Source organism: Anopheles marshallii, assembly GCF_943734725.1.
Source record: "Anopheles marshallii chromosome X unlocalized genomic scaffold, idAnoMarsDA_429_01 X_unloc_181, whole genome shotgun sequence".
Classification (NCBI taxonomy): domain Eukaryota; kingdom Metazoa; phylum Arthropoda; class Insecta; order Diptera; family Culicidae; genus Anopheles; species Anopheles marshallii.
Window position 1 is genome coordinate 10001 of NW_026525759.1, and position 11521 is coordinate 21521.

Genomic DNA, 11521 nt, shown 5'->3' on the forward strand with positions numbered 1-11521 from the left:
CCGGTCCTACCACCTTCAGAAGCAGCATTCCCGGCCTGTTGCATGTATTAGCTCTGGTTTTCATCAATCTTCCCCTGCTGTGTTATACTGAGCTTATGCGGTTTCTCGATTGTCGTGCAAAGTGTGTTATCACACATACCCAATATGCTCAACTCTCATGTTCGTTTGACGCACCAAACTTTATTAGTGATGCACCACACAACAGGTTTTAATATACGCGATCGTGTGTGTTTCAGTGTGAACTTGGTGCGCCAAGTCCATTTGTGATGCATCACTTAGCTAACCATCTTTCGGGACTGTTTAGGGTATGTGCTCCTCCACATCTATGCTTACTCGTACACATTCTCTGTCAATAGGTTTAAGATCGGGCATTCTACCATATCATTGCCTTAATGCTTTCAAATCAAGGCTACCAGGGTAGCCTAATTGCGTTCGAAACTCAACTTGTGAGCTGTCGGCCCTAGAAGTTTTTTAGGCTGCTAGGACCTCTCTCTATATTTTGCCTTTGGACTTCTCGAAGCTCAACTTGTGAGCAGTTCCATGCACCACTACCCGTATCTCTTAGCTTAGTTCTAGCCATGTGCGTTCAAAGCTCAACGTTAAGCTGTGTTCTGCACCACAATCCTTATATAATAAGCTTATCTCTAAGCTTTTTTGCGTTCAATGCTCAACGTTAAGCTATCCCTTCGCTTAGAACCTCGCTCTACATTTTGCCTTTGGACTTCTCGAAGCTCAACTTGTGAGCAGTTCCATGCACCACTATAGGTATCTCTTAGCTTAGTTCTAGCCATGTGCGTTCAAAGCTCAACGTTAAGCTGTGTCCTGCACCACAACCCTTGTATCTTAAGCTTATCTCTAAGCTTTTTTGCGTTCAATGCTCAACGTTAAGCTATCCCTTCGCTTAGAACCTCGCTCTATATTCAACTTTCAGATACCTCAAAGCTCAACTTATGTGGTCTGCTATTGCTCTTGAACGGGTACAATATCTGACAGAGGGGGGTTTTTGGGCCAAATTATGCAATATTAGTTTAACCTCCGTCGCAGAACCACATTTGACCAGGTCGAGAAAAAAATTTTTTCGTGACGACCTGGTCCCCCATAGTAGGGAATGAACATGACATCTTAACCATATTTGACCATTTTCAAATTTCTCGTCGCGGAATGATGACTTTACTAGTAAAATTTGTTCCGGGTAGGGACCTCCCATACAAAATTTTCATCGCTCCAAAAGTGATTTCGTTTCACTTTTCAACATTTACAAGGTCCATAAATCATGTTTTGAGACGATATGGAAAAAAAAATTTTTTGCCCGTCTCGACCAACTCGACCGATGGTGACCACAGCAGGGTGCTCCATACAAATTTTCCTTATGTGGAATTTTCAGTGTAAAATAAGGTTTCTCCAATCGATCGCGGGTTTCACTTTTCATCATTTGCTAGGTCTAACTATGATGTTTTGAGTGGTCCCGCAAAAATTTTTTCTCTTAGCCAGTCGACCCTTTCGTCCATGTCGGTGTGTTCTGCAGTAGGGTGCTCCATACAAATTTTCCTTATGTGGAATTTTTCAGTGTAAAATAAGGTTTCTCCAATCGATCGCGGGTTTCACTTTTCATCATTTGCTAGGTCTAACTATGATGTTTTGAGTGGTCCCGCAAAAATTTTTTCTTGGACCGGGCCTTCCTTCCCGGCCCTGTCGGTGTGTTCTGCAGTAGGGTGCTCCATACATATTTTCCTTATGTGGAATTTTTCAGTGTAAAATAAGGTTTCTCCAATCGATCGCGGGTTTCACTTTTCATCATTTGCTAGGTCTAACTATGATGTTTTGAGTGGTCCCGCAAAAATTTTTTCTTGGACCGGGCCTTCCTTCCCGGCCCTGTCGGTGTGTTCTGCAGTAGGGTGCTCCATACAAATTTTCCTTATGTGGAATTTTTCAGTGTAAAATAAGGTTTCTCCAATCGATCGCGGGTTTCACTTTTCATCATTTGCTAGGTCTAACTATGATGTTTTGAGTGGTCCCGCAAAAATTTTTTCTTGGACCGGGCCTTCCTTCCCGGCCCTGTCGGTGTGCTCTGCAGTAGGGTGCTCCATACAAATTTTCCTTATGTGGAATTTTTCAGTGTAAAATAAGGTTTCTCCAATCGATCGCGGGTTTCACTTTTCATCATTTGCTAGGTCTAACTATGATGTTTTGAGTGGTCCCGCAAAAATTTTTTCTTGGACCGGGCCTTCCTTCCCGGCCCTGTCGGTGTGCTCTGCAGTAGGGTGCTCCATACAAATTTTCCTTATGTGGAATTTTTCAGTGTAAAATAAGGTTTCTCCAATCGATCGCGGGTTTCACTTTTCATCATTTGCTAGGTCTAACTATGATGTTTTGAGTGGTCCCGCAAAAATTTTTTCTTGGACCGGGCCTTCCTTCCCGGCCCTGTCGGTGTGCTCTGCAGTAGGGTGCTCCATACAAATTTTGCTTATGTGGAATTTTTCAGTGTAAAATAAGGTTTCTCCAATCGATCGCGGGTTTCACTTTTCATCATTTGCTAGGTCTAACTATGATGTTTTGAGTGGTCCCGCAAAAATTTTTTCTTGGACCGGGCCTTCCTTCCCGGCCCTGTCGGTGTGTTCTGCAGTAGGGTGCTCCATACATATTTTCCTTATGTGGAATTTTTCAGTGTAAAATAAGGTTTCTCCAATCGATCGCGGGTTTCACTTTTCATCATTTGCTAGGTCTAACTATGATGTTTTGAGTGGTCCCGCAAAAATTTTTTCTTGGACCGGGCCTTCCTTCCCGGCCCTGTCGGTGTGCTCTGCAGTAGGGTGCTCCATACAAATTTTCCTTATGTGGAATTTTTCAGTGTAAAATAAGGTTTCTCCAATCGATCGCGGGTTTCACTTTTCATCATTTGCTAGGTCTAACTATGATGTTTTGAGTGGTCCCGCAAAAATTTTTTCTTGGACCGGGCCTTCCTTCCCGGCCCTGTCGGTGTGCTCTGCAGTAGGGTGCTCCATACAAATTTTGCTTATGTGGAATTTTTCAGTGTAAAATAAGGTTTCTCCAATCGATCGCGGGTTTCACTTTTCATCATTTGCTAGGTCTAACTATGATGTTTTGAGTGGTCCCGCAAAAATTTTTTCTTGGACCGGGCCTTCCTTCCCGGCCCTGTCGGTGTGTTCTGCAGTAGGGTGCTCCATACATATTTTCCTTATGTGGAATTTTTCAGTGTAAAATAAGGTTTCTCCAATCGATCGCGGGTTTCACTTTTCATCATTTGCTAGGTCTAACTATGATGTTTTGAGTGGTCCCGCAAAAATTTTTTCTTGGACCGGGCCTTCCTTCCCGGCCCTGTCGGTGTGCTCTGCAGTAGGGTGCTCCATACAAATTTTCCTTATGTGGAATTTTTCAGTGTAAAATAAGGTTTCTCCAATCGATCGCGGGTTTCACTTTTCATCATTTGCTAGGTCTAACTATGATGTTTTGAGTGGTCCCGCAAAAATTTTTTCTTGGACCGGGCCTTCCTTCCCGGCCCTGTCGGTGTGCTCTGCAGTAGGGTGCTCCATACAAATTTTGCTTATGTGGAATTTTTCAGTGTAAAATAAGGTTTCTCCAATCGATCGCGGGTTTCACTTTTCATCATTTGCTAGGTCTAACTATGATGTTTTGAGTGGTCCCGCAAAAATTTTTTCTTGGACCGGGCCTTCCTTCCCGGCCCTGTCGGTGTGCTCTGCAGTAGGGTGCTCCATACAAATTTTCCTTATGTGGAATTTTTCAGTGTAAAATAAGGTTTCTCCAATCGATCGCGGGTTTCACTTTTCATCATTTGCTAGGTCTAACTATGATGTTTTGAGTGGTCCCGCAAAAATTTTTTCTTGGACCGGGCCTTCCTTCCCGGCCCTGTCGGTGTGTTCTGCAGTAGGGTGCTCCATACAAATTTTGCTTATGTGGAATTTTTCAGTGTAAAATAAGGTTTCTCCAATCGATCGCGGGTTTCACTTTTCATCATTTGCTAGGTCTAACTATGATGTTTTGAGTGGTCCCGCAAAAATTTTTTCTTGGACCGGGCCTTCCTTCCCGGCCCTGTCGGTGTGCTCTGCAGTAGGGTGCTCCATACAAATTTTCCTTATGTGGAATTTTTCAGTGTAAAATAAGGTTTCTCCAATCGATCGCGGGTTTCACTTTTCATCATTTGCTAGGTCTAACTATGATGTTTTAAGTGGTCCCGCAAAAATTTTTTCTCTTAGCCAGTCAACCCTTTCGTCCATGTCGGTGTGTTCTGCAGTAGGGTGCTCCAACCAAGTTTTCCTAATGAAAGTTTTTCGTGGTTTCGTGTGAGTTAAAAACTCCGGAACTTGGCTTATTTTCACCATAATTTCCACATATGGTGACCAACTCAATAAACGTTTTGTGCGTATCCTATGGACAGTTTTTCGCGTTCAACTTGGTGAACTAGGGTTGTTTTCCCGAAGGGTAAAAAAATCTGGACTTAGCCAAATTTTGAAATCTCCAACCAATCTTGGCCTGTTAGATTATCTTGGTTGGGTTGCTATGGGCTGCTACGGCCTACTTGATAGGCAATGTTTCAACTCTTGGAAGCTTTCGTGGTTGTTTAGAACTGTCCATGGCCTTCTTGATAGAAATGGCTTATCGTGGCCATGGACTTAGCAACATTTTGAGATCCAATCTTGGCCTGTTAGATTATCTTGGTTGGGTGCTATGGGCTGGTACGGCCTACTTGATAGGCAATGTTTCAACTCTTGGTAGCTTTCGTGGTTGCTAAGCACAGTTCGTGGCCTTCTTGATAGAAATGGCTTATGGTGGCCATGGACTTAGCAAAATTTTGAAATCTCCAACCAATCTTGGCCTGTTAGAGTATCTTGGTTGGGTTGCTATGGGCTGGTACGGCCTACTTGATAGGCAATGTTTCAACTCTTGGAAGCTTTCGTGGTTGTTTAGAACTGTCCATGGCCTTCTTGATAGAAATGGCTTATCGTGGCCATGGACTTAGCAACATTTTGAGATCCAATCTTGGCCTGTTAGATTATCTTGGTTGGGTTGCTATGGGCTGGTACGGCCTACTTGATAGGCAATGTTTCAACTCTTGGAAGCTTTCGTGGTTGCTAAGCACAGTTCGTGGCCTTCTTGATAGAAATGGCTTATGGTGGCCATGGACTTAGCAAAATTTTGAAATCTCCAACCAATCTTGGCCTGTTAGAGTATCTTGGTTGGGTTGCTATGGGCTGGTACGGCCTACTTGATAGGCAATGTTTCAACTCTTGGAAGCTCTCGTGGTTGCTAAGCACTGTTCGTGGCCTTCTTAATAGAAATGGCTTATGGTGGCCATGGACTTAGCAAAATTTTGAAATCTCCAACCAATCTTGGCCTGTTAGAGTATCTTGGTTGGGTTGCTATGGGCCGGTACGGCCTACTTGATAGGCAATGTTTCAACTCTTGGGCGCTTTCGTGGTTGCTAAGCACTGTCCATGGCCTTCTTGATAGAAATGGCTTATGGTGGCCATGGACTTAGCAACATTTTGAAGTCTCCAACCAATCTTGGCCTGTTAGATTATCTTGGTTGGTTTGCTATGGGCTGGTACGGCCTACTTGATAGGCAATGTTTCAACTCTTGGAAGCTTTCGTGGTTGCTTAGGATAAGAATCCCGACGAGAAAGGTTTCCCGGACTTATAAAAATAACCGATTAGCCCCAAGGACACATCTTCCTTGAAAGGCTAATCATGCACCACACACCACACCACCCATAGGCTTGCAAGCAGCACTCTTGTCGAGTGCAGCAAGCCTATGCTCACATCAACTACCGTACACGTACCACCATAGGCTTGCAAGCAGCACTCTTGTCGAGTGCAGCAAGCCTATGCTCATCAACTACCATACGTACCACCACAGCCTTGCAAGCAGCACTCTTGTCGAGTGCAGCAAGCCTATACTCTACGAACTAACCACTTCACCACCAAGCATGGGTCGCCTGAGAGGATCGATGCGAACGCATCTCTACAACTCGCAGCTCCCAGCCTGTAGTCCCGTCGTTTGCGGGCGGTCGAAGGTGTCGAAACTAGTTGTATCCACGGTCGACGGGAGCACAGCCACCAGGGTTCCCTGTGATAAGGTACTTCCACGTGCAGCGTGCACCCGCCCGTTGCGGCTCAGTCTAGTGCTATAGCGGGGATGAGACGGCAGTGTGCACGGGGCAGCACCGACGGATCTCAGAGGGTTGTTAAGCCCGCTAGCTTCCGATCACCTAATGGGTTTATGATGCGCTATCAGCTCGGATTGGATACGACCTTAGAGGCGTTCAGGCATAATCCAGCGGACGTAGCGTCATACCAAAGTCCGGTCGAACTAGTATTGAGCCAGTGGTCCGTACCTGTGGTTCCTCTCGTACTGCACAGGAATTCCGTTAAGATAGCAGCATACAGCACACACCAGTAGGGTAAAACTAACCTGTCTCACGACGGTCTAAACCCAGCTCACGTTCCCTTGAAAGGGTGAACAATCCTACGCTTGGTGAATTTTGCTTCACAATGATAGGAAGAGCCGACATCGAAGGATCAATAAGCCACGTCGCTATGAACGCTTGGCGGCCACAAGCCAGTTATCCCTGTGGTGACATTCGAGCAGTCGAGCTGTTTGGACATGGCGTGTTTTGCTCCGCAGTGAGAAGGAAAATATTGGTGCAAAAATCGTTTGGAGAGACTGGATTTTAGTTATAATCCGTTGTTAAGTGTACGTTTTAAGGGAATCGAGTGAAAACCGCGTGAAAATCGGTGCGATAATACGGAAAATAAGTAAAAAACATTCCCCATACATTTTGTATGGGGAACTATTTCCGCTATAAAAACGGGCAAAATAGACCTTTTTCGGTGCGGTTTTCAGTGAAAAAGCGAGATTGGACGCCATTTAAGCGATTAAAAGTGATAGACAGTGTTTGCCGGTGAAATTCGGCCCGAAATACGGAGTGGCAAATTCGCGCAAAGAATTACAACAACAACAACAACAACAGTGTGTGTGTATCGTGAGTTTGCGTAAAAATCCGGTCCAATCGGGCCGGAAGTGGACGGAAACGGTAGTTTTTGTGCCCGTGATCGTGTTAATGCAAAAAACCGGACGGAAATCGGACGAAAATCGCCGAAAAACAACGTGGCAAAAAAGTGCAAGGGGTGCTACCGCCGGAGCACGTGGTTTCGAGCAACGGTGTTTATTAGAAAATCGTTAATAACTTTGCGAGTTTTTATCGGATTCGTGTGCGGTTTTCACCGTTGTGATTGTTTTAACTCGTTTAATAAGATCCAAGCGAAAAAACAGTGAAAAACGCGAAAAATTTTTTGACATTTTTTGGTGACATCCGAGTGACACATATGACCCCGCTGACGAATTTTCGAAGGTGAGCAGTCCCCCGCTGACAAATTTTCAAATTGACGGTTTTTGCTCGAAAAACTGCTCGAAACTCAAAAACACGTAGAAAAATTCTGGGAAGCTGGGGGGGTCATCGGCAGCTCGAATCTGCTCGATTTGGACAGTTTTCATCGAGCTCGAAACTGCTCGAAACTGCTCGAATTTCCGAATTTAACTGAAAATCGCGGGGAAAAATCGGGAACGACTGGGGAAAATACGGGAAGGCGTCTGCAAGTAGGGAAACACCTCCCCCTGACCACGGAGGCCTGCTTGGGTCTCTAAAATGGCGACAACCCGAGCATCGCGTCCTCGGTCGGAGTCTACCGAGGAAAGGCCGGGGCGGTCTCTTTTGGCTGTAGAGCCGAAGGTAATGTTGACAAGAGCTTCGGTGATGGCATCGAAGTCGACGAACAACGACATGGTGGAACTGCGGAAGGTGATCGGGGAAATGTCCCTCGCAAACGAGCAGCTTCGAACCATGTGTAAAGAGCTGCAGCAAGAGCTTGTGATGCTGCGACAGCGGATTGAGGCCAATGACAACATGGCCCGCGAGGAACGAAAGTTGGCCCGGGAGGAACTGAAGCTGGCCCAGCAGCAGTTCAAAGAAGAGCTGCAATGGAACAAGCAACAGGCTCGTCAGTGGCACGAGGAGACTCAACGTCTCCGCAAGGAGCTAGAAAAGGAGACGGCAAGCCACCAGGAGCTGTTGGCGCAGATGCTTGGTTGTGGCGGCAATCAGGCACAGCAATCGCAGCTGCAGGAGCAGTCGTCTTCTTTGACGAAGCAGCAGCCCCAACGGTTGCAGAAACAACAGCAACGGCCACAACAGACGCAGGGGCCAACGCGTGGCCCTGCTCAGCAGCAACCGCTGCAGCAGCAACAACAGCAGCAGCAGCGGCCGTCCTATGCCAATGTGGCTGCCGAGGCATCTGGTACACAGGCGACGCAGAGTGGCGCATGGACGGTGGTGGGACCCCGCAAGGCACCACCGAAGCCGCAGCAGCAACAACAGCAGCAGCCGGAAAAGCCACGCCCGCAACTTGCGCCACGCAAGCAGTCGACGAAAAAGAAGCTGGACGCTATAGAGGTGGCCCCAGGAGACGGTCAAACGTGGACAGACGTTTACCAGCTAGTCCGCAGCGCACCGTCGTTGGCGAACACCAGGCGAAGCTCGGTGTGGGACGGCGAACGACGCGGGATCGGCTGGTTATGGACGTAGAGGACGGTGCTAATTCGGAAGCAATTTTTCAACGTGTGCAGGAGGTCTGCGCACAGGCCGCAGCTCCGGCCACCGCCCGCCTGGTGACGGAAACGGTAGAGGTCCGCCTGGAAGAGGTGGACCCTTTAGCGACGGCGACGGACGTGGCGACGGCGATCCAAACATTCACAGAGCAGTCGGTGAAGGAATCCGCCGTGCATTTGGTCAAGGCATGGAATGGCACGCAGACGGCATACGTCCGAATGGCAGTGAAGGCGGCAGCGAAGATTGCGCAGCAGCACGTGAAGGTGCTGCACACTTCGTGCCTAGCTACGCAGTTGACACCACTGACGCGGGGCCAGCAGCGGTGCTTCAAATGCCTGGAGCACGGACACCTGCGGCACCAATGCCGGAGCGAGATGGATTGGTCGACGCACTGCATCCGCTGCGGCCAACCGGGACACCTGGCCCGAACATGCACGGCAGCGGTCTGCTGCGTGACATGCAAGGGCCCGCACCGGGTGGGACATCCGTCCTGTCCTCGACAACGATAAAGGTCCTGCAGATCAACCTCGGGCGCAGCAGATCAGCGCAGGACCTGATGCTGCAGACGGCGCGGGAGCTGGGGGTGGACGTTGTCATCGCCTGCGAATTATATAAGCCGCCTCGGGACAACGGCAGATGGGCGGTGGATGAGGCGCAGAGTGTGGCAGTGGTCGCCACCGGGGCTTATCCCATACAGCGTTTATGGGAAAGCGCTCATCCTGGGCTGGTGGTGGCCACAGTGGGAGGAGTGACATTCGCTAGCTGCTACGTCTCGCCAAACACCGGATCAGCGGACTTCGTCGCCTATCTCGAGGCGGTGGAGATGGCGTTGGTGGGACATCAGCACCTGGTGATGGCAGGTGATCTTAATGCATGGAGTACGGACTGGGGGAGTGCCCGCACAACATCGAGAGGGCACATCCTCAAGGGCGCTATCGACCATCTGCAGCTGGAGGTCCTCAACCGCGGCAACGTGCCCACCTTCAAGGGCAATGGGGTCGCGCGCGAGAGCGTTGTAGATGTGTCCTTCGCGAGCTCTACGGTCGCCCTTGAGGACACCTGGAGGGTCAGCCAGCGATATTCGTACAGCGACCACCGGTACGTGGAGTTCTCCGTGGGCGTTCCGGGGAGACGGTCAGCACCGCAGCAGCGTACGAAACAACACCATCGGACGCAGTCGTCTCGCCTCCCGCAGCATGCAGGAGTTCGCTGGAAGACGTCGACTTTCTGCAGGGAGGGATACCAGGCTGCGCTGATTGATTGTCGATTTGCAGAAGCGGACACGCCTGACGCGCTGGTAGGAGCGCTGTCCCTGGCCTGCGACAGGACGATGGAGCGAGTGGGCCCGCCAAAGTTCCGTCAGCCGCCTAGGCTCTACTGGTGGACTCCGGAGCTGGAACGCATGAGGCGTGAGTGCGAGGAGGCGGAAGAGAGGCATCGTGGGGCCAAGGGGCCAACAGAACGGGACGCGGCTTTGGGGCGTCTGCAGGACCTTCGTAGAGGGCTGCAGCGCGGGATCCAGGAGAGTCGAAACGAGAAGCTCCAAGAGCTGATCGACGGAGTCGACAGCGACGTATTCGGACTGGGATACAAGGTGGTGATGGCCAAGCTGCGTGGTCGCACCCCGCCGGAGACGGACCGGACAGTGCTGGAGCCGATCGTGGATGCCCTGTTTCCGCTGCATCCCCCGTTCGAGTGGCCAGCCATCGAGCGAACGGCTGACGAGGAGAGGCTGCGACCCGTCACGGAAGCGGAGGTTCTCGCGCTGGCAGAACGGATGGCCCCATCCAAAGCACCTGGGCTCGATGGGATCCCGAACGCGGCGGTGAAAACCGCGATCCGTGAACACCCGCAGGCGTTTGTGCGGGTGTTTAACGACCTACTGGAACGCGGTGAGTTCCCGCGGGCTTGGAAGGAGGCGAGGTTGGTGCTGGTAGCCAAACCGGGCAAGCCACCGGGCGATCCATCGGCGAGCCGACCGCTGCTTCTGGAGGGAGCAGTCCCCAAGTTGTTCGAGAGGTGCATTCTCGAGCGCCTAAATGAACACTTGGAGGACAGCGCTGCCCCTCAACTGTCGCCGGAGCAGTACGGATTTCGTCGCGGGAGGTCAACGGTGCAGGCGATACAGCGGGTCGTCGAGCGGGGCGAGTTCGCTCGGTCCTTCCACCGCACCAATGGACGCGATCCACGATGTCTGGTGGTGGCAGCGCTAGACGTCCAGAACGCGTTCAACACGGCCAGCTGGAGGGCGATCGCTGCGGCACTGCGTGAAAAGAACGTCCCGGCCGCGCTTCAGAGAATACTGCGCAGCTACTTCTCCGAGCGTGAGCTCGCTTACGAGACCAGCGAGGGACCAGTCCGCAGGCCGGTGTCGGCGGGGGTACCGCAGGGCTCCATCATCGGTCCTACATTGTGGAATACGATGTACGACGGAGTCCTGCGGCTGGCGTTTCCGGACGGCGTGGAGGCGATCGGCTTCGCAGACGACCTGGTGGTGCTGGCAGGTGGCACGACTCCGCAGACGGCGGCCCAGTCGGCCCAGGAGGCCATTCGCATGATCGGGGAGTGGATGGCCGACAGACACCTTAAGCTGGCGCCCGCGAAGACCGAGGTTATCATGGTGTCCACCATGCGACAGGGCTACCAGCAGCCCACGGTCGCCATCGAGGGAGTGCAGCGTCAGCCGACGCGGTGCTTGAAGTACTTGGGGGTGGTTCTGCATGACCACTTGCTGTGGACCCCACACGTAGAGTTCGCAACGGCAAAGGCGCTCCGGGTGGCGAAGGGGATCTCTCGTCTTATGCAGAATCACGGGGGCCCGAAAGGCGCGAAACGGCGACTGCTCTCTTCGGTGGTGGACTCGACGCTGCGGTACGCTG